Source organism: Anopheles merus, chromosome X (genome assembly GCF_017562075.2).
Source record: "Anopheles merus strain MAF chromosome X, AmerM5.1, whole genome shotgun sequence".
Taxonomy (NCBI): Eukaryota; Metazoa; Arthropoda; class Insecta; order Diptera; family Culicidae; genus Anopheles; species Anopheles merus.
Window position 1 is genome coordinate 22361293 of NC_054081.1, and position 22727 is coordinate 22384019.

The 22727-nt window shown below is 41.1% G+C and overlaps 1 protein-coding gene and 2 long non-coding RNA genes across 3 annotated transcripts in view; 2 read left to right on the forward strand and 1 right to left on the reverse strand.

Moving 5' to 3' along the window:
• The window catches only part of LOC121588547 (protein lozenge-like), a 282254-nt gene that overhangs the window by 67047 nt on the left and 192480 nt on the right, over positions 1–22727 (forward strand). The window lies entirely within an intron of this gene.
• Positions 4716–6404, forward strand: LOC121588563. The gene is made up of 4 exons (XR_006004189.1): positions 4716–4979; positions 5038–5197; positions 5260–5406; positions 5475–6404. It is a non-coding gene; the product is annotated as an uncharacterized LOC121588563 (long non-coding RNA).
• Positions 16775–19541, reverse strand: LOC121588575. Its single transcript, XR_006004191.1, has 4 exons — positions 19109–19541; positions 18897–19040; positions 16996–17082; positions 16775–16928 (listed from the first exon to the last, which is right to left on the reverse strand). It is a non-coding gene; the product is annotated as an uncharacterized LOC121588575 (long non-coding RNA).

Sequence of the window (22727 nt, forward strand, 5' to 3'; positions counted from 1 at the left end):
AAAAAATTCCAATATGAACCGACTAGCATATGACAGCCTAACGACCAAAAGTTTTACAGGTAGCGGAAGGTCAATTGACCGTTTTAATATGTTTTAGCCTTTGTTTCTATGACCAAAAATACACCCTTATCTTTATGACCACCTACCCGGCTGGGAATTTGGGGAATTTGTATTTTTATTGGTTAAAAAATGTCTTATTTAACTTATTCTTCTTCTTCTTCTTCTTCTTTGGCACAACAACCGCTATCGGTCAAGGCCTGTCTGTACCCACTAGTGAAGTGAGCTTGACTTTCAGTGACTTATTGTTACCATAGAAGGATAGTCAGTCCTACGTATGGGGGTACGGTCTATTTGGGGCTTGAACTCATGACGGGTATGTTGTTAAGTCGTACGAGTTGACGACTGTACCACCAGACCGGCCCAACTTATTAACTTAACTTATTCTACGCAGCTATTATAACAATACTTATTTTTATGCCATAAATTTATTATGTATGGCTTTCAGTTACGTAAATTGAATGCACCGCAAATAGTTCAACTGACACTGGGGTCCTTTCCGTTTTACGTTCGTAGGCTGAAATTTCAGCCTGTCTGCTGTTCGTATTGTATAGCAGTTTTCGAGCAACTTTCTAAGACGGCATAATATATAGGTGGGATAATCTCAATGTGCATCAATTAAGAAGACTGATTTTTATCGTTCTGTTTCTGAATGAAGATATTAAGAGTGTTTTGAGTATTCGTAAAGCCTCCAGAAAGCTTGTTTGAGCAAAAGTTTTTATCCGTTCTGTCAAAAAGTGATATTAAAATTAGGTAATAAAAAACATGCTATGAGACCACCTGGGCTACATATACTTTGATTCTAAATCCCATCACCTGCTCTCTTCAATGTACGTTCGAATTAATGTAAACTTCACCTTGTATTGCCATTTTTTAAGTAGGTACTCGAATCTAATTCTAGCTTTGAGGCTAGAATAATCTAGACTGAAAATTGCAGGCTAGTTTTTTGTGTGGTTTTGTATGGAGTGTTTACATGATTTCAGCCTCCAGCTGTCAAACTCCATTCAATAAGCTGACTAGAATCGTGAAAGGTCCCACTAATACACCGCCATGTCGTCCCGACTGTCAGGGCTATCATTTCAATGCATGTGACTTTAGAAGAATATTAGGAGCTAAAAAACTTTTGGAATAGATTCTATAAATACAACTACATGCATTGCTACACATATCATTACAAAATTACCCTATTAGCAAAGATAATGAAAAAGTGTGCGACTTTCAGGCGAGGGGCATGTAGAAGCATGGAGTTGTAGACGGTAGAAGACGATTGGAAATACTTGGAATTACGCAAAGGCGCGAGCGTGTTTTGGTTTGTAGACAGTTTTTGCACTCACACTATTATACATGAGCGAATGTGTGCGTTCACTTTCAGCCTACGCGCTCAGTTTGGTTTTCTCGCAGCGGCATGCTGGTATCGGTGTCTCGCTCGCACTAGTGCAGCTAATGCTCCTCTTTGTGCTCCCTTTCTTGCCACCCCTAGGAATCGTCAGTTCAGCTCAAGCGTTCGCCGTGAAAGGCCGCGCGCGTGTTAGCCTAAGTCCCGGGCGATCGAAGTTTCGCTAAGTGTTGAAGTGTTTTGCACATTGAAATGAAGCTGCGCTTATTCTTTCATCATTTATCCTAATGTGTGATTTGTGCTGCTTTATTTCAATGTTTTTTGTTACTGTATTGTACATCAACGGGATCCACGCAGTTAGGCGGCTATTTTCAATACGACGATTTTTTTATATAAAGAATTTGTGTGGTTTGCTGCAAGATTGTGTGAAGCTATGTATTTAAATGTGCTTTTATTTGCAATAAAAGTGATAAAATATAAACCAAGTTTAATGTGTTCAAGTTTTTGTTTTGATTCGGGTGCACCAAGTCCGAATGAAGGGATGCGCACAGCGCGCTACGAAAGAAACGAGCGGGAGGGGGTGTCAGTTCAGCGCAGCGCAATTCGCTGGAATTAAGTAGGAGGGGGTACCAGATCAGCGCAGCGCAATCCGAAAGAAACGGGAAGCAAGGGGTATGCGGAAAATACGATGAAACAGCGCAAAACAGCGTTCTTTACAGCGCTCGCTGCGCAAATTCGAGTAGTTTCCTGCGCAGGAAATGGGGCAAAATCTGCGCTGGCTAGCGCAGATTTTGGTCCGTTTCCCGCGCGGTACTTCAGCTATTCATGCGCAGGCCTGCGCAGGTTTGGCGACCTTTGTTGGCGAAATGCAGGAACTATTTTAGGCGGCGGAGCAAAAAAAACGGTTAAAATTGTTTAAAATATTGGCGCCCATTTTATCGTCCGCTTCTTTTCCCTCCTTCACCCTGCCTTGCCTTGCTTGAGCTTCAGTTCGTGCCTTCCGCCGCCAGCTGATTGGGTGTTGTGGTGTATGCGTTAATACTTATGTGTGCATTGCGATTGTGTATTGTAATTGGTGGGTGTTAGTATTTATTTATTTGTGTGTGACCTTGAGACGCTGTGGGAGAAGTGGATTGGGATTCAAAAGTGTTATCGGTGTATTGATGGTTTATTTTATTTCGCTCCGCTGCTGATGAGACCATTCGATGCCCCTGCCACTTGAGGGTGAAGAAGCCCATTTCAAACAAGCGTAGGAGAACGTCTAACACTGATCTAATATTTTTAAATTTGAACATGTTTGATGCTTTAACGATCTTCTAAGCATCTTGTAGCACAGTGTAAAGTAGCAATGAAATATTTTTTTTAAATGTACCAACATCTGTCTTAAGTTTTCGGGTCTCGACACACACACGCACACACACAGCGCTGGGAAAGTGACCGTTCACTTTATCATGTCGCGATCCCCTACCCCGCCCGACGCTTTGGATGAGGATGCGCTACAAGAAAGCTGAACCAGCCGTTCTTCCGATAAGGTAGCCGTACTCGCATCTAGTACTGCGTGTGCGTGCGTTCGTAGGTGCGTTCTCGCGTGCGCGCGTTTGTGGGTGCATTCTCTCGTGTATGCGTCCGTGTGTGCGTGCGTGTGGAAATCCAAAAACTGATTCTGATGCGTACTTTTTCTTCCACTAAGGCTTTCGATCTCGCTACCTGAGAGACAACACAACCATTGGCTTGGCATTACCATCATTGCGATCGGTTCTGCTGTTGGGGGTATTAATGAGACACACGATCGAAGCAAACGAGCGAGTGTGTTATGTTGCACATTTCTTTCGAATTCAGCTAGCGGACGCAAGTGGAAACAAAACATGAATTGAACTCATACAAAAGAGGATTCTGGATTTGTTTATTACGGTGCGCGTATGGTGCTGCACCTGTCCGTCCAGAATCTGGTGGCTTGTTGGCTTGGAGTCGGTATCATGACGCCGAGCAACCAGCACTGCCTTGGAATGGGCTCGCCTCGGTAGGTTCATGGTTTGATCGAGTGCATTCCGTGCATTTGTCGCGCTTCAGCGGTAGACCCGGCAGCAACAAAGTGAAGAAAAACTCTTCCCCGGGTGTGGACTGCTATTTCAACTTCTCTTTCTTATTATTATTATAAGCCCTCGCTACGGCGGACGGTTCATACGCGGTTAGAACCCACGACGTGCATGCAGATGTGCGGAATAAAAATCAGTGCCGGGCTGAACGTGTTAATGCGAATTAGGGTTCTGCGCGTTGCACAGCAAACCCTCCAGCGTCAGCTAGCGATTCCTTAGTCATTTTTACTTGGCAGCGTTTGAACTCATTGCGCTTTTTTTGTTTGATTTGGGAAAATGCAACTTGATCGCCGCAATGTTTGTTAACGGCTTTTTAAAGCGCCACAGCAACTCATGAACATTGACCACACGCGAGAAAGAGATAGCGCTATGGATGGAAAAAGCACGGACGACGACTGACAGCGATTGGCCGTCTGGCGCACTAACACTCCAAACCTTCGACAGCACGCTTATGCGAGGAGTATGAGGCGGAGCCATGGACGGGTAGCTAGCCGAGCTGCTTGACAAATTTGCCGCAGGAGGGAAAAAGAAGACACGAGAAAATTCTCCGAACGGTATGATTTCTTGCGTCGCTTTGTACAGTGGGCGAGAGCACCTTGTGTACTTGAAAGGCAAGCAAGAGAGCACATGCTCTCCGTGGTAGCGGCTCCACCCGACATTTTTAATTCTGAGCCCTAAACAACGCCCGACAGACAAAGAGAACGAAATTTTCAGACGAGGGGTAGGTAGAAACACGCGGTGGGGGTCCGTCCCAAGATCGGATCCGAAGTCCGTTAGTTTTGGCTGAAAATTAAAAATGGCGGATGGAGCGCTACCACGGAGAGAATGCGTTCTCTTGCTTGCCTTTAAATTACACGAGGTGCTCTCGTTGTAAAGAACGCTGTTTCGCGCTGTTTCATCGTATTTTCCTCATACCCCTTCCTTCCCGTTTCTTTCGGCTTGGGCAGCGCTGATCTGGTACCCCCTCCCACTTGATTCCAGCGAATTGCGCTGCGCTGAACTGACACCCCCTCCCGCTCGTTTCTTTCGTAGCGCGCTGTGCGCTTCCCTTCATTCGGACTTGGTGCACCCGAATCAAAACAAATACTTTTACACATAAACTCAGTTTTTATGTTATCACTTTTTTTGCAAATAAAAGCACATTTAAATACATAGCTTCACACAATCTTGCAGCAAACCACACAAATTCTTTATATAAAAAAATCGTCGTACAGGGTTTCGAATCATATAAGGGAATAGTTCAATCAGTTAGGGGAATGTTGCAAACCGGTAGGGGAGTGTTGCAAGCACACTGTGGAAACTTGCAATCATATAAGGGAATTTTTCAAGCAGTTAGGGGAGAGTTGCAATGTCATTGGGGAGTTTTGCAATCCGTAGGGGAATTTTTATCCGGGCTTCAATCCAACCCTGCAAATGTCAAGTGTCAGAAGATCGTTTGTTTACATTGCGTCGATGCCGGCTCATAAACATTCTATCAGGCGAAGGAAAAGGTAACTAATTGCAATAATTTTATCAAATTACCCGGTTTAATGTGCCTTTTTCTTTCAGGCAAAGGTTCATTGAAGCTATATGTTAATAGTGGAAACGTGTGGTTTACTATGTACGTGTAATTTATCTACATAGATAGCAGCTATTAGCGTGCCCTCTGCCAGATGTAAAACATCTAGACATTCTTCGTTAATGCCGGAAATTTTTCCTTCTTGGTGTGGTATGTCACATTAGTCGTGTCGATATACTCAGTTTATACATACATATGTTATGTTTTTCCAGTACGGTCGGTCCAAGGCTATGCCCTTTCTTCTTCGTTTGCATCCGAACTGCATCAAATGCTTGGAACACATTAGGATCTCCAAGTTTTTTACGCAGATCAGCACCTCTTCTTTGCACCAACTACGCGACGGTGTCATAGTAATATGAGTAATTATTCAACATGTAATGATTTAGATAACTCAGAATATTAAAATTACATAACATATTTATTCTAGCGCTACACTTCAAGTTCCATGTAGGCACCCGATCTCCGACCATGTAGACACCCGATCTCGCTTCACATGATCCAGCCATCGAGTTTGCTGTGCTCCGCTGTGCCTCATACCGAATCCGGCATCCTCATGACATGCCTCAGCCATCGTATCCTGCCAGCCTTCGCCACCGTCAGCATCGGCAAGCTTGAGGTTCATCCTTCTTCTCGACGCTACATGCTCGAACACACCGCTAAAGATGACCAGGAGGATGCGTCGCTCAAACACGAATAGAGTGTTTGCATCCTCCGCTAGGATGGTCCAAGACTCCTGTCCATAGAGGACCACCGGGCGAATCAATATATGATATATCTAACATTTCGTGCAGCCTCGAAGACTTCTGGATCTCAGCAGTCGATGAAGCCGTTGTCCATATAGCAGATAGCAGTAAGGTGCATATTTTACAGTTTAGAGAAGGTTATCACTTGTAGTAATTAGTTACTTATAAATTGAGATAACTGATGATTAGTGTTATTTTATCAACCGTGGCTAATGATGATGAAAGCTAGTGTATATGTATTTTGTTGTGTAGCGGGCAGAAATTCTTTCGAGCACAGGAACTTTTAAGTCGAAGAAAAGTGAACACGGAAAGTTAAGCGAAGTATGGCCCCGATCGAACCCTCGATCGCTCTTTTATTCTTTGCTGATTAGTTGGCAGTTGGCGTTGGAGTTGGCATTAGAATCTTATCAGGAGCCATTGTAGTATAGGGTTCTATAGACGGCAGGGCACGTAGCTGACTCCTTGTCACCTTCCTCTTCGATAGGAAAAAAATAGTACCCATCTTCCCATTATACATTTTACAGATTCGAGTTGAGATTTTACGGTTCCGAAACCTAATGTTACAAAATTGAAAAGAGTTTATGGATATGAATTGTATGTACGATTTTGAGAATCGTTTAACGTGTTAGAAAATAGTGTTACGATGTTGAGCTAACTTGAGAAACGCTGTATAGCCAACGATACTATAACCTATTAGAGACAACGATGAAAGTTTTAAAACGTGTATTACCATTTTACACTTAAAATCTGCCGGCAGGTCATTACGCGTTCGCTATTGAACCTGACCAGACGGTAGGCATTTATGCACAATAGCTGTCACAGAAGCGTCTAACGGTTGCAGTTGGACCAACGGTGTCAATAGAGCTGTAGTCCTACAGAACATATTTGCGATGCTGCTGACGCCCGCTTCATGCATGTGTATGTCATATCTCAATAATGTTTTAGTAATGGGCTTTTCTACTGTGGAACACAATTCAACAGAGGACAATTCAGTAAAAATTGTTTATTTCATTAGAGTTTAATTCACAGCATTTTTCGTTTGGTTTTGATTTTGAATAAAATTACATAAGAATTCAGAAAGTCTAAAATAGTTCAATCACAGCTCTTGTTAGCTTAAATTCTTAATCCTAATATCTTATGTAACAGGAACTAAAAATTCAATCATTCGTATTAATAACACCAACAGCAACATGTCAATCAACAATTTCCTCCTCATTGATGCATTTGCGAATGTACTTAAGCATATTTCGAAAATATCCATCGCAATCTTGTCTATTTATCAGCTCACTGCCATCTCGTATTGCTTTCATTAGTTCAGCTTCGTTTGTTGGGCGAGCTCTTCGTACTATATCCTTCCACTTAGAAAACATATTTCTATAGGATTGAGGAAGGGTGAATACGGAGGAAGGAACTCTAATCTTATATTATTCTCTTCTGCAAATTGTTTAACTAAGTTTGTTTTATGGAAAGCAACATTGTCTAAAAATATCACTGGATCAGTGATATTATTAGTTGCCATGCTTTCCTTGAGTTTTTCTAGAAAACCTAGAAAAAGATTTTGGTTGAATGCCCCGTTCGTGGAGTCATAGGCATGATCCCATTTCGGGACATGCAACAACAAATGGTCAAATTTCGGCTTCTGATAGATGGCACGACTTGCGTTGCAGGTTTACCGGAAACCGACCACCCTCTTTTGCATCGTAATGAGATATTAAATCCAACTTCATCCACAAACATGAAGTTGTGGTCATTTAAATCTGACTGCAAATCCAAAAAACGCGACGCATATTCCTTCCGCATCTGAACATTATCTCCAGCATTGCGTCGCACTGGCAATAGTTGCACTCTTTTTAAAGTGTAATGGAATTCGCTTAAATAATTCCTTATAGTTGATATGCAGACATTAACCCCAAATTCACGGGCACACTTTTCGGAAATCTTTTTGAGACTTGTTGTGCAGTCTTCGTCCACCCACGATTTTATCATTTCCAATTGCTCCGCAGTGAGTTTTTTGTTATGTGGACCTCCTTTTTGGCTCGAATGGTTCGTAATCTCACCTTCTTTTAAAAAGTTATGAACAATTCGAGAAACTGTTTGGATGTTCAGATCCATTATCCTAGCAATGTCTGTCATTCTGTATTCCTCATGATACAATTTAACAATTTTTTGTTTGTCCTCCAGTGAAATCTTTTTTCTTAACGGCATCTTTGATTGATTATTTCTAGTAAAATTAGCAACAGTCCTTTGCCTGAAAGAAAAAGGCACATTAAACCGGGTAATTTGATAAAATTATTGCAATTAGTTACCTTTTCCTTCGCCTGATAGAATGTTTATGAGCCGGCATCGACGCAATGTAAACAAACGATCTTCTGACACTTGACATTTGCAGGGTTGGATTGAAGCCCGGATAAAAATTCCCCTACGGATTGCAAAACTCCCCAATGACATTGCAACTCTCCCCTAACTGCTTGAAAAATTCCCTTATATGATTGCAAGTTTCCACAGTGTGCTTGCAACACTCCCCTACCGGTTTGCAACATTCCCCTAACTGATTGAACTATTCCCTTATATGATTCGAAACCCTGTATTGAAAATAGCCGCCTAACTGCGTGGATCCCGTTGTTGATGTACAATACAGTAACAAAAAACATTGAAATAAAGCAGCACAAATCACACATTTAGGATAAATGATGAAAGATAAGCGCAGCTTCATTTCAATGTGCAAAACACTTCAACACTTAGCGAAACTTCGATCGCCCGGGACTTAGGCTAACACGCGCGCGGCCTTTCACGGCGAACGCTTGAGCTGAACTGACGATTCCTAGGGGTGGCAAGAAAGGGAGCGCACAGAGGAGCATTAGCTGCACTAGTGCGAGCGAGACACCGATACCAGCATGCCGCTGCGAGAAAACCAAACTGAGCGCGTAGGCTGAAAGTGACCCTCTCAACAATCTCAGAGAGAATTTTTATGAAATTTCTTGGGCTTGTTCTCGGCTTGTTCTCGGCTTATTGGTATAAACGTCACACAGAGAACAAGCCCAATATGAACAGGCGCTCAGTAACGTCACGGTGTAGCCGTATTGATGCGAGTCCACACAATGGGGTTCGACCCATTCCAACTGCTGTCAAAATGAAACAACAAAGGTATTTGGTTTGCATGCGTTTTATTAAACAATAACAAGTCGACAAGTGGTGTCGTTTTGAATAGCCAAAATCAGTTCCGGATTTACGTATTTTTCTATTCCAGCACATTATTAGTTGGCGAAATAGTTGTTCGGCTTCCGGCGAATCTGTAAGTGAATGAATCAAAGCGTTAATACATCGAAATCATAACACATTAGTTGATTTTACCTGCACCTATTATTTTAGATAATCATGACATCAAACGACGGACGAGCTCCCGATGCTTCGACGAGTAGTTTCCAGGAGTGTCCTTGTGTAGAACTAGCGCAGGAAAATAAAAAATATATAAGGACAGTTTTGAATGCAGTGATAGACGTGCGAATGAAACAGGACGAGATTTTAAAAACTCAAAGCCAAAGCCAAGCTGAACCAACCCAAAATGATGATGGGCATATGGAAGATGAAGAAGACTTTTTGTTCGCTTTGATTTCAACCAAGATCGGTCTAGATGACTTAGAAGAAAGCATAGCGTCAGCAAAGCGCTTCAATAATTTAAAAGGATGGCTTATGAAGAAGGTAAAAGCATCAAACGCAAAGAGTAGGATGCATCGCGTTCTTTACCTATTACTAAATAGGATATTTATAGTAGATTGCAGTTGGAGTGGACGGGGAGGCAACGGGCCTAATGTAGAATTCAGGAAATATTCTAACATCCTGCGTCTATTTGCTGTTGTCGGAGGAGCAGGAAGGGCTTTGGAGGATTCTATTGTTGGGGATTTTGTTATAAAGAAATTTAAAAATTCGCAATCAGCTGCCGAAGCCAAAGGCATTGTGAAAAGTGTCAGTCGTGGTACGTTTTCAAGAAAGAAGAAGAAGAATTAGATAAATAAGATAGAATTCAATAATGTTCCTTTGACGATTTTTTTTTGCTTAGAATTTGTTGATATTGATAAGGTTTTTTTATTTTTGATTGTTGCTGAACTATTAGTCAATTGAATAATATAAGCGAATTCATAAATGCTAGTACATGTTGATAGTAATTGATTTTTCGGTTTAAGGTAGTTGTATGAATTATTCTAAATAATGTGGATATCAGTAAATATAAAAAATTATGGAGTTTTAGTTATAAAAAGTTTCTATGAGTAATTTTCCTTTCACCGTAGAGTTGGCAACCAGATTTACACACGTAAGTGGCAAGTATAAGTTGCGTACCCGGCATACCCGGGTATTCCACACGTTTTGATGCAAAAAATTAACGATTTTCATAGGTAAACAATGCTTTCTATCTTTTGATGCTGTAAGCAAGTAATGCCGACCATATATCCTCTTCTATTTCATTTATTCATTAAGTATTTTTTCATTTTATTATAAAAACAACGGTCAAATTTAAATTTGGAATCGCTTGAATTTGACTCGAAAATAAGCACAATACGAAAAGAGGAAGAAGAGAAACCTCATTCTCCATACAAAATGTATGGAATACCCGGGTATGCTGGATGCCAACTTACGTGGTAAAGTTTAAAAAAAAATCAAAATAAAATACTTACAGGCTGTTTAAAATTACAACTTATGCACTAAAAAATCATAAATTAAAAGTTGGGAGGCTACGGAAAATTTCAGGTCAATAAAAGCAATGAATCAAAAGTTATTGCAGTTCGAAGTTGAAAATAGAACAGGGTATCCGGTTGCCAACTTAAAGGTTAACACTTTAAGCGCCGTGTCATATAAATTCGCATGAAGGTTTTGCTCACCGTTCAGCTTTGCATCTGACGCTCAGTGATTCTCTTGAGAACGAATGAGGTAGGAAAGAGGGAACGAGAACGACATGTGCTACGCCGCTTATCGCAATGAAACAAAAGAGTGATAACAATCGCACGAGAAACTGTCGCTCTCATCGCTCTCTTGCCATGCGCTACGTGCTCACTCAAAAACTGTGACGTCAGGCTGGCGATCAAAGTGTTAACATACCAATTTTTATATTCATAATTGATTGAACTGGTGCAATGAATAAGTAGCAAAGTTAGCTTTAAGATTATTACAATAATGATGATTCTTCATAGATATCATTCTTTGTGGATAACTTTTACATAACAGAGATGGTCACATGCACGTTTGTCGAATACTCACTTGCTTACCTTTTTATCAAGTGCTAACCAGTTTTGAGGTCTACCATGAACCACTTTAAATGCAGCGCCGTCGTTTATTAGATGATCTATTGATGAGGTCTAATGGGGACGTATGTTTTCAAGTGGCTCGACCATTTACGGGACTCATACAACCTGAAATTTATATTAAATATATTTTCACAATTATAACCTTGGAATAACGGTCCCCAAAGCGTACTTACTCAAAGATGTATATGTTTAAGTACAAGCAAGCAACGCCATACATTGAGCACGTATTTCTGCATAGGATGGTTATGCACTTTAGGGATAACAATTTGGTTAAATCGGAGCATGTACTCGACTCGAGGCAACAGCGTGCTGGTTTGATGTTTTTTATATAGTTCAATGAACTAGTACGTACGTTTTCGGCCAAATACTGAACCATGAAGCCTTACATCAATTCAGTTTTGGTAACCTTATAACAAGTTAATGTCAGCCGCTTCATAACTGCAGAATAATTTTATGGAATACGCATGATAAGATGGATGGTACGATGCGAATTGTTTACCAACACGTTTCAAATGTTGCCGAGGAGCAACCGTAGTTCAGGTTCCTCTTTTACTCGCTGGCCGCTTCGCGCAGCAGCATGAAGCCTTGCGCGTACGATGCCTTTCGTGCTCTGTGCTCCGGCGAGTTGTTTGCTGCCCTGAGCACGTTCATCCTTCGGCGTGGAAGTAGCTGGAGAAGTCTGCTTCGTCTTTTGGCATCACCGGAACGCTATGGTACATTGCGACAATTTCCGTCAACTTGCCCACACCCTTCTGGCCGGCCCTGTCACGAATACAATCCAGCAAGTATCCCTTACAGGGTTTTTCAAGCCAGCTCAACATCGTGACACTATTTTTCAAACACGTAAAACGATTGTCAACATCGTACATACAATTCGAATCCGTAAACTCTTTTCGATTTGGTAACACTAGATTTTGAACGCGTAAAATCCCATCTCGAATCTGTAAAATGTATGTTGGCTGTCTTGTCACCCATTATACATTTTCCAGATTCGAGTTGGGACTTTACGCATTCAAACCTAGTGTTACCAAATCGAAAAGAGTTTACGGATTCGAATTGTACGTACGATGTTGACAATCGCTTAACGTGTTCGAAAAATAGTGTTACGATGTTGAGCTGGCTTGAGAAACCCTGTATAGTCGCAGTAGAATGATCTACGTGATATCGATCAGGAACGCATTCAGCACATCCTTGTTCCACACGTCGAAATTCTTTCCTTCCGTGTTTTGCCGAACGCCAGCATCAGGTGGCACGCAGAGCAGATCAGTTGCATGTAATCGTACTCTTGTGTCGTGCCTGGACATCGTCCCGTTGTGTACAATTTGCACAGTATCCGGCACCGCATATGCCGATTCGTTCACAACACGGGTTACCGTTAAATTTTGCGCATATAGCCTACCGGGAAAAAGGTCACCTACATTAAAACCAGTCAATTAAAATAGAACAAGTTCAACCCACCGGGAACATTTCCTTCATCCCCGGAAAAAGCGTCCGGGTGTGGGAATGGTCGTAGCGAGCCCCTTCCTCTGCACCGCTTAACAGCTGCAGACGATGCCGACCAAAGAATCCCCGCCAGAAAAGGTTATATGGCACAAATCACATCCTAAAATGAAACAATCATCGAAATTAAACACAAGCACACCTTACCTCAGCGTCAGCGTCGTGCGTGAAGGTTAAAAATTTCATCCTGCTTTATTGAATGCTCCAAGCTATTTTTTGGCTTCCACCACAACTAAATAATACTGTCGTGGTTAGTTTTATGTTTAATCTACAAAACAAAACGTTTTTTTGTAAGACATATGTCATAATTTGCACAAAATACTCACAAGATCACCGCACATGCAAACACTTGCTGTTTACATTTTGGCTTCACTCTCATTTGACATGTCAAAAATTTGCAAGCCCCAAAGTGTGGATCAAAAAGGGGGGTGGGAGAGGAGAGAAGGTGATGAGATCGAAGCGGCACGAAATGGCCGTTGCAAAAACCGCATGCTCAGAACACTAAGTCATAGAAGAGGGAGATCGAGCTACGAATGTGACAGAGAGGGCATGAGAAAATGAGAGAATTTAAGTTTAAATTGTTGGGAGGGGAACGCACACAATCACACATGTGTAATTGTGTGAGTGCAAAAACTGTCTACAAACCAAAATACGCTCGCGCCTCCGCGTAATTCCAAGTATTCCCAACCGTCTCCCCAAGGTTATTAGACTCTATACAGGTTATGACAAAAGCCTGTTTTGGCCGATTTCCAATAAAAAAATGAATGAAAAAATTTTGACAGACAAATTGGAATGGTTTGTCTACAATTGGACTGGTTTGTTTACAATTCGACTGATTGCAACTGGATTGCAATCGTGCAATAGTACGATGTTTTAGGTTGTATTGTTGAATTATTGTAAATCTAATTTTAATTATGTACTTTCTACTGGACTTGTGTTGAAAGTGGAGAAGGGATTCCGCTATAAACATTCGTGTGTTATCGTAATAAGATCCAACATGTACGAGTTGAAAAATCGCAGGGCATTAACTTAAGTTTGCTGCAAAATCATGTTTGTATAAGCAATAAGGGAGAGCCGATAAAGAAGCGAATGAAGTAGCCAGATAGTGAGCATATACTGGACGGATAATGTATGCAGCGGTTGAACATTAAAAAAATCATATCGAACGACACGTTTCTAACCATAGATTAACATCAAACCAGTCTCTAACAGCACGTGGTAATTTAATTCATATTTTAGTAAAATTAAAAAGAAATAATTTTAGTTTTTAATTCCTCGTAGAGTTTCATCACACGAGTTTCCTTTCCGTCCAAGAACAGTCCTGTGATCTAGTGATGGGTGTGTCGGAGCGCACTAACGGCTCCGGACTAACGGCTCCGGACTAACGGCTCCGGACTAACGGATCTGGAGCCAGCTCCGCTCCGACGGCTCCGGAGCCGGCTCCGCTACAACGGCTCCGCACCAATGGCTCTGCAGCCGGTTCCGGACTAACAGCTCTGCACTCACGGCTCCGTTCCAACGGCTGCGGAGCCGGCTTCGGGTCCACTGTTCCAGAGCCGTCGACAAATCAATGGCTCCAAACCAACGGTTCAATAGAGACAGCATTGTATGATAGCGTAATAAAAAAAAACGAATATATCTTCTCATGGAAGCTAACACACGATGTGATTGCAGTATTGACATGTATGACGTTGTGTAGCATTCGTTGGTCTCACCTTTCTTAACTATATTCAAAACTAATCGATTTTTTTTTTTGTAAATTATTTTAAACATGACCTACTCCGCTTTTTACGGTTTTCCTCAATTGGAACTTTATTCAAAAAGTTTGTTTGGTCCCTTGTGTTAAAACCGGCTCCGGAGCCGTTGGAGCTGAGCCGGCTCTGGAGCCGTTGGGGCAGAGCCGGCTCCGGAGCCGTTGGTGCGGAGCTGGCTTTGGAACCGTGGGTGCGGAGCCGGCTCCTAAATTGTCTGAAGCCAGTCGGAGCCGGCTCCGACTTCGGATAAAATTACCGTTCCTTCTTAAAAGCAACTGTTATTCGTGATGATTGAGGAACATAACAGAACATAAATAACCAGCAACAGCGACACGCAGACTGGATGCAAGTGACCACGTCATATTTCATCTCAGCCCACTACAGTATAAACTGTTACAACGAGTTTTTCGTATAACGAGCAGATTCAAATGCTCTACAAATACTTCACGAGAAAAATCTCGCATTACGATCCGAGGTGTTCCGTATTATAATATTTTTCTTTTTTGTTAGAGGCAGATAAACCCTATCCACATTATTTCACTTTTCATACAAATTTTATGATAAAGAGTAGGAGAAAGAGATGAATATGAGGGTCACCGAGTAGAGCACTTGTGAAGGAAGAGTAGTGGTTGAGGTGGGGAGTAAATGTTGAACGGTCCTGTTGTAACAATTATAATTAGGAAATAAACTATAAGTATATTTGTGATTATGCATAGTTGTTATTTAAGTTATTGTCCGCGGTTCCATGTCAGTTCGTTGCAGTCGTCATGTTCGAGACGATCGACTATCCAGGCCACTGTTGCCGTTCCAGTTCAATGAAAACAAATGTTCATTCCGTTCTGGCTGCAGCCTTATTCCTGTGGGGGTCGATAATTCATGTCACCTTGGGTGTAGCTTAAGCAGTGTTTAGCAAGGACGAGGCCATGCCACACAAGCTTCTACTTTATCATCATCTCAGCACCGCAATTTCGAAGGAGGGATACGCATCATCACCGCTGCCGCAATTTCGTCAGCGCAGTCGCGGTCCTAGCTCGGGTCAAGTGCAATAGCGGAACGAAAGTGATGCCGGTAGCATGTTTTGCACCACATCATCACAGGTTCCCTGACCAACGTCGTCAAAAGGGTGTCATCACATCGATACTCTTTCACTGAATTATTCCGTTACCGTTCCACTCCGAATAAAGGACGAGCTGTTATGGGTGAAGCGACATGGGATCTGGCCACTTCTCATACGAGGGGCAGCAACTGGGACAGCACAATAACCCAGTTTGGACACTGCTGCTGCTGGGCGGCATGAACTCTCGTCCACTGAAGCTGGGACTGCAATACCAAACCTGTAGAACAATTGAAACTGATGAGACAATCCGACGATATCCAGGGCATGTAAGCAAAACTGACTCAGCATTAACCAATCCAACATAGAAGTCATATTCTTTAAATGATATAACGAGTTAGCATGAAGAAAAATTTTAGCAGTAATTTCGTCTTCTGTAAACTTATTTATGTTGCTCGTGCCAAGCAACAGCTGGCCGGCATCTATTTTGACAGACAAATTGTAAACAAGGTATCCATAATGGTGACCCTCTCAAACGCTCTGTCGTAACCTGTATAGAGTCTTGCGTCTCCCCATGCTTCTACATGCCCCTCGCCTGAAAGTCGCACACTTTTTCTTTATCTTTGCTAGTAGGGCGGACTTCGGATCCGATCTTGGGCCAGACCACCACCTCGTGTTTCTACATACCCCTCGCCTGAAATCAAAACAAATACTTTTACACATAAACTCAGTTTTTATGTTATCACTTTTTTTGCAAATAAAAGCACATTTAAATACATAGCTTCACACAATCTTGCAGCAAACCACACAAATTCTTTATATAAAAAAATCGTCGTATTGAAAATAGCCGCCTAACTGCGTGGATCCCGTTGTTGATGTACAATACAGTAACAAAAAACATTGAAATAAAGCAGCACAAATCACACATTTAGGATAAATGATGAAAGATAAGCGCAGCAATGTGCAAAACACTTCAACACTTAGCGAAACTTCGATCGCCCGGGACTTAGGCTAACACGCGCGCGGCCTTTCACGGCGAACGCTTGAGCTGAACTGACGATTCCTAGGGGTGGCAAGAAAGGGAGCGCACAGAGGAGCATTAGCTGCACTAGTGCGAGCGAGACACCGATACCAGCATGCCGCTGCGAGAAAACCAAACTGAGCGCGTAGGCTGAAAGTGACCCTCTCAACAATCTCAGAGAGAATTTTTATGAAATTTCTTGGGCTTGTTCTCGGCTTGTTCTCGGCTTATTGGTATAAACGTCACACAGAGAACAAGCCCAATATGAACAGGCGCTCAGTAACGTCACGGTGTAGCCGTATTGATGCGAGTCCACACAATGGGGTTCGACCCATTCCAACTGCTGTCAAAATGAAACAACAAAGGTATTTGGTTTGCATGCGTTTTATTAAACAATAACAAGTCGACAAGTGGCGTCGTTTTGAGTAGCCAAAAATCAGTTCCGGATTTACGTATTTTCCTATTCCAGCTCATTATTAGTTAGCGAAATAGTTGTTCGGCTTCCGGCAAATCTGTAAGTGAAGGAATCAAAGCGTTAATACATCGAAATCATAACAAATTAGTTGATTTTACCTGTACCTATTATTTTAGATAATCATGACATCAAACGTCGGACGAGCTCCCGATGCTTCGACGAGTAGTTCCCAGGAGTGTCCTTGTGTAGAACTAGCGCAGGAAAATAAAAAATATATAAGGACAGTTTTGAATGCAGTGATAGACGTGCGAATGAAACAGGACGAGATTTTAAAAACTCAAAGCCAAAGCCAAGCTGAACCAACCCAAAATGATGATGGGCATATGGAAGATGAAGAAGACTTTTTGTTCGCTTTGATTTCAACCAAGATCGGTCTAGATGACTTAGAAGAAAGCATAGCGTCAGCAAAGCGCTTCAATAATTTAAAAGGATGGCTTATGAAGAAGGTAAAAGCATCAAACGCAAAGAGTAGGATGCATCGCGTTCTTTACCTATTACTAAATAGGATATTTATAGTAGATTGCAGTTGGAGTGGACGGGGAGGCAACGGGCCTAATGTAGAATTCAGGAAATATTCTAACATCCTGCGTCTATTTGCTGTTGTCGGAGGAGCAGGAAGGGCTTTGGAGGATTCTATTGTTGGGGATTTTGTTATAAAGAAATTTAAAAATTCGCAATCAGCTGCCGAAGCCAAAGGCATTGTGAAAAGTGTCAGTCGTGGTACGTTTTCAAGAAAGAAGAAGAAGAATTAGATAAATAAGATAGAATTCAATAATGTTCCTTTGACGATTTTTTTTTGCTTAGAATTTGTTGATATTGATAAGGTTTTTTTATTTTTGATTGTTGCTGAACTATTAGTCAATTGAATAATATAAGCGAATTCATAAATGCTAGTACATGTTGATAGTAATTGATTTTTCGGTTTAAGGTAGTTGTATGAATTATTCTAAATAATGTGGATATCAGTAAATATAAAAAATTATGGAGTTTTAGTTATAAAAAGTTTCTATGAGTAATTTTCCTTTCACCGTAGAGTTGGCAACCAGATTTACACACGTAAGTGGCAAGTATAAGTTGCGTACCCGGCATACCCGGGTATTCCACACGTTTTGATGCAAAAAATTAACGATTTTCATAGATAAACAATGCTTTCTATATTTTAATGCTGTAAGCAAGTAATGCCGACCATATATCCTCTTCTATTTCATTTATTCATTAAGTATTTTTTCATTTTATTATAAAAACAACGGTCAAATTTAAATTTGGAATCGCTTGAATTTGACTCGAAAATAAGCACAATACGAAAAGAGGAAGAAGAGAAACCTCATTCTCCATACAAAATGTATGGAATACCCGGGTATGCTGGATGCCAACTTACGTGGTAAAGTTTAAAAAAAAATCAAAATAAAATACTTACAGGCTGTTTAAAATTACAACTTATGCACTAAAAAATCATAAATTAAAAGTTGGGAGGCTACGGAAAATTTCAGGTCAATAAAAGCAATGAATCAAAAGTTATTGCAGTTCGAAGTTGAAAATAGAACAGGGTATCCGGTTGCCAACTTAAAGGTTAACACTTTAAGCGCCGTGTCATATAAATTCGCATGACGGTTTTGCTCACCGTTCAGCTTTGCATCTGACGCTCAGTGATTCTCTTGAGAACGAATGAGGTAGGAAAGAGGGAACGAGAACGACATGTGCTACGCCGCTTATCGCAATGAAACAAAAGAGTGATAACAATCGCACGAGAAACTGTCGCTCTCATCGCTCTCTTGCCATGCGCTACGTGCTCACTCAAAAACTGTGACGTCAGGCTGGCGATCAAAGTGTTAACATACCAATTTTTATATTCATAATTGATTGAACTGGTGCAATGAATAAGTAGCAAAGTTAGCTTTAAGATTATTACAATAATGATGATTCTTCATAGATATCATTCTTTGTGGATAACTTTTACATAACAGAGATGGTCACATGCACGTTTGTCGAATACTCACTTGCTTACCTTTTTATCAAGTGCTAACCAGTTTTGAGGTCTACCATGAACCACTTTAAATGCAGCGCCGTCGTTTATTAGATGATCTATTGATGAGGTCTAATGGGGACGTATGTTTTCAAGTGGCTCGACCATTTACGGGACTCATACAACCTGAAATTTATATTAAATATATTTTCACAATTATAACCTTGGAATAACGGTCCCCAAAGCGTACTTACTCAAAGATGTATATGTTTAAGTACAAGCAAGCAACGCCATACATTGAGCACGTATTTCTGCATAGGATGGTTATGCACTTTAGGGATAACAATTTGGTTAAATCGGAGCATGTACTCGACTCGAGGCAACAGCGTGCTGGTTTGATGTTTTTTATATAGTTCAATGAACTAGTACGTACGTTTTCGGCCAAATACTGAACCATGAAGCCTTACATCAATTCAGTTTTGGTAACCTTATAACAAGTTAATGTCAGCCGCTTCATAACTGCAGAATAATTTTATGGAATACGCATGATAAGATGGATGGTACGATGCGAATTGTTTACCAACACGTTTCAAATGTTGCCGAGGAGCAACCGTAGTTCAGGTTCCTCTTTTACTCGCTGGCCGCTTCGCGCAGCAGCATGAAGCCTTGCGCGTACGATGCCTTTCGTGCTCTGTGCTCCGGCGAGTTGTTTCATGTTCATCCTTCGGCGTGGAAGTAGCTGGAGAAGTCTGCTTCGTCTTTTGGCATCACCGGAACGCTATGGTACATTGCGACAATTTCCGTCAACTTGCCCACACCCTTCTGGCCGGCCCTGTCACGAATACAATCCAGCAAGTATCCCTTACAGGGTTTTTCAAGCCAGCTCAACATCGTGACACTATTTTTCAAACACGTAAAACGATTGTCAACATCGTACATACAATTCGAATCCGTAAACTCTTTTCGATTTGGTAACACTAGATTTTGAACGCGTAAAATCCCATCTCGAATCTGGAAAATGTATGTTGGCTGTCTTGTCACCCATTATACATTTTCCAGATTCGAGTTGGGACTTTACGCATTCAAAACCTAGTGTTACCAAATCGAAAAGAGTTTACGGATTCGAATTGTACGTACGATGTTGACAATCGCTTAACGTGTTCGAAAAATAGTGTTACGATGTTGAGCTGGCTTGAAAAACCCTGTAAGGGATACTTGCTGGATTGTATTCGTGACAGGGCCGGCCAGAAGGGTGTGGGCAAGTTGACGGAAATTGTCGCAATGTACCATAGCGTTCCGGTGATGCCAAAAGACGAAGCAGACTTCTCCAGCTACTTCCACGCCGAAGGATGAACATGAAACAACTCGCCGGAGCACAGAGCACGAAAGGCATCGTACGCGCAAGGCTTCATGCTGCTGCGCGAAGCGGCCAGCGAGTAAAAGAGGAACCTGAACTACGGTTGCTCCTCGGCAACATTTGAAACGTGTTGGTAAACAATTCGCATCGTACCATCCATCTTATCATGCGTATTCCATAAAATTATTCTGCAGTTATGAAGCGGCTGACATTAACTTGTTATAAGGTTACCAAAACTGAATTGATGTAAGGCTTCATGGTTCAGTATTTGGCCGAAAACGTACGTACTAGTTCATTGAACTATATAAAAAACATCAAACCAGCACGCTGTTGCCTCGAGTCGAGTACATGCTCCGATTTAACCAAATTGTTATCCCTAAAGTGCATAACCATCCTATGCAGAAATACGTGCTCAATGTATGGCGTTGCTTGCTTGTACTTAAACATATACATCTTTGAGTAAGTACGCTTTGGGGACCGTTATTCCAAGGTTATAATTGTGAAAATATATTTAATATAAATTTCAGGTTGTATGAGTCCCGTAAATGGTCGAGCCACTTGAAAACATACGTCCCCATTAGACCTCATCAATAGATCATCTAATAAACGACGGCGCTGCATTTAAAGTGGTTCATGGTAGACCTCAAAACTGGTTAGCACTTGATAAAAAGGTAAGCAAGTGAGTATTCGACAAACGTGCATGTGACCATCTCTGTTATGTAAAAGTTATCCACAAAGAATGATATCTATGAAGAATCATCATTATTGTAATAATCTTAAAGCTAACTTTGCTACTTATTCATTGCACCAGTTCAATCAATTATGAATATAAAAATTGGTATGTTAACACTTTGATCGCCAGCCTGACGTCACAGTTTTTGAGTGAGCACGTAGCGCATGGCAAGAGAGCGATGAGAGCGACAGTTTCTCGTGCGATTGTTATCACTCTTTTGTTTCATTGCGATAAGCGGCGTAGCACATGTCGTTCTCGTTCCCTCTTTCCTACCTCATTCGTTCTCAAGAGAATCACTGAGCGTCAGATGCAAAGCTGAACGGTGAGCAAAACCGTCATGCGAATTTATATGACACGGCGCTTAAAGTGTTAACCTTTAAGTTGGCAACCGGATACCCTGTTCTATTTTCAACTTCGAACTGCAATAACTTTTGATTCATTGCTTTTATTGACCTGAAATTTTCCGTAGCCTCCCAACTTTTAATTTATGATTTTTTAGTGCATAAGTTGTAATTTTAAACAGCCTGTAAGTATTTTATTTTGATTTTTTTTTAAACTTTACCACGTAAGTTGGCATCCAGCATACCCGGGTATTCCATACATTTTGTATGGAGAATGAGGTTTCTCTTCTTCCTCTTTTCGTATTGTGCTTATTTTCGAGTCAAATTCAAGCGATTCCAAATTTAAATTTGACCGTTGTTTTTATAATAAAATGAAAAAAATACTTAATGAATAAATGAAATAGAAGAGGATATATGGTCGGCATTACTTGCTTACAGCATTAAAATATAGAAAGCATTGTTTATCTATGAAAATCGTTAATTTTTTGCATCAAAACGTGTGGAATACCCGGGTATGCCGGTTGCCAACTTACGTGTGTAAATCTGGTTGCCAACTCTACGGTTAAATCAATAGACCTAAATAATGGCAGGTAGTAACAAAGAAATATTTCTATTCTAGTTTTATTTGCTTTGCTTTGTGTGCGGAAACCAATGGTTAACGGTTTTAAAACGACGTAAATCCCTCAACTATGGCGACCCTTCAAAGGCCCTTTTCCACGACCGGGTATTTTTAATCCACCTTGCGCTAAGAACCCAAGCTCCTGACCACGCTGGTTTTCGCTGGTCTTTTCGGGGATAGTTCGTTAATGAATTATCCCCGAAAACATCAACAAAATATAGATCATTTTCGGGGATAGTAAACACACGTGAAGGATGAACCCATGCAAAAAAAGAGCTAAAAATATAAATGAACATTTGGATTCACGAAGGGTGGGTTATGTTCCAATTCATTCTCATGCTTCATCCGTGATGCTACCAACCACTTCACTAGTTCTACTTCGAATCACTTTGCCAGTTGCCTCACCATATCATTATACATTATCGTGCTATTTACTGGTTTTGTTGTATGAATGGGTACTGATATTAAAAGAATTAAAATAAATAAATAAAATAATAAAATTAACAGATTGACTATTTGTAGCATGCACATGCACATGCTATACTGTTTATTATCAGTTCACACACATTTCTCATTACATTGAGAACCCCAAATTGTCAACACAACACAACACAACACACAAAAAAGCAAAACAACACAACTCTTGTCAACACAACTTTCAACCACTTAACACAATCCAAACCACATAAATAACCTTACGCCAGGAATTGTAAGTCAGCAGAAAAACGCTTATCCAATAACACTTAAAACACACAAGCCACAACGTTTATCCAAAACACTTAAAAAACACAAGCCACATACAACCCCGTAGGTGCGAAAAACA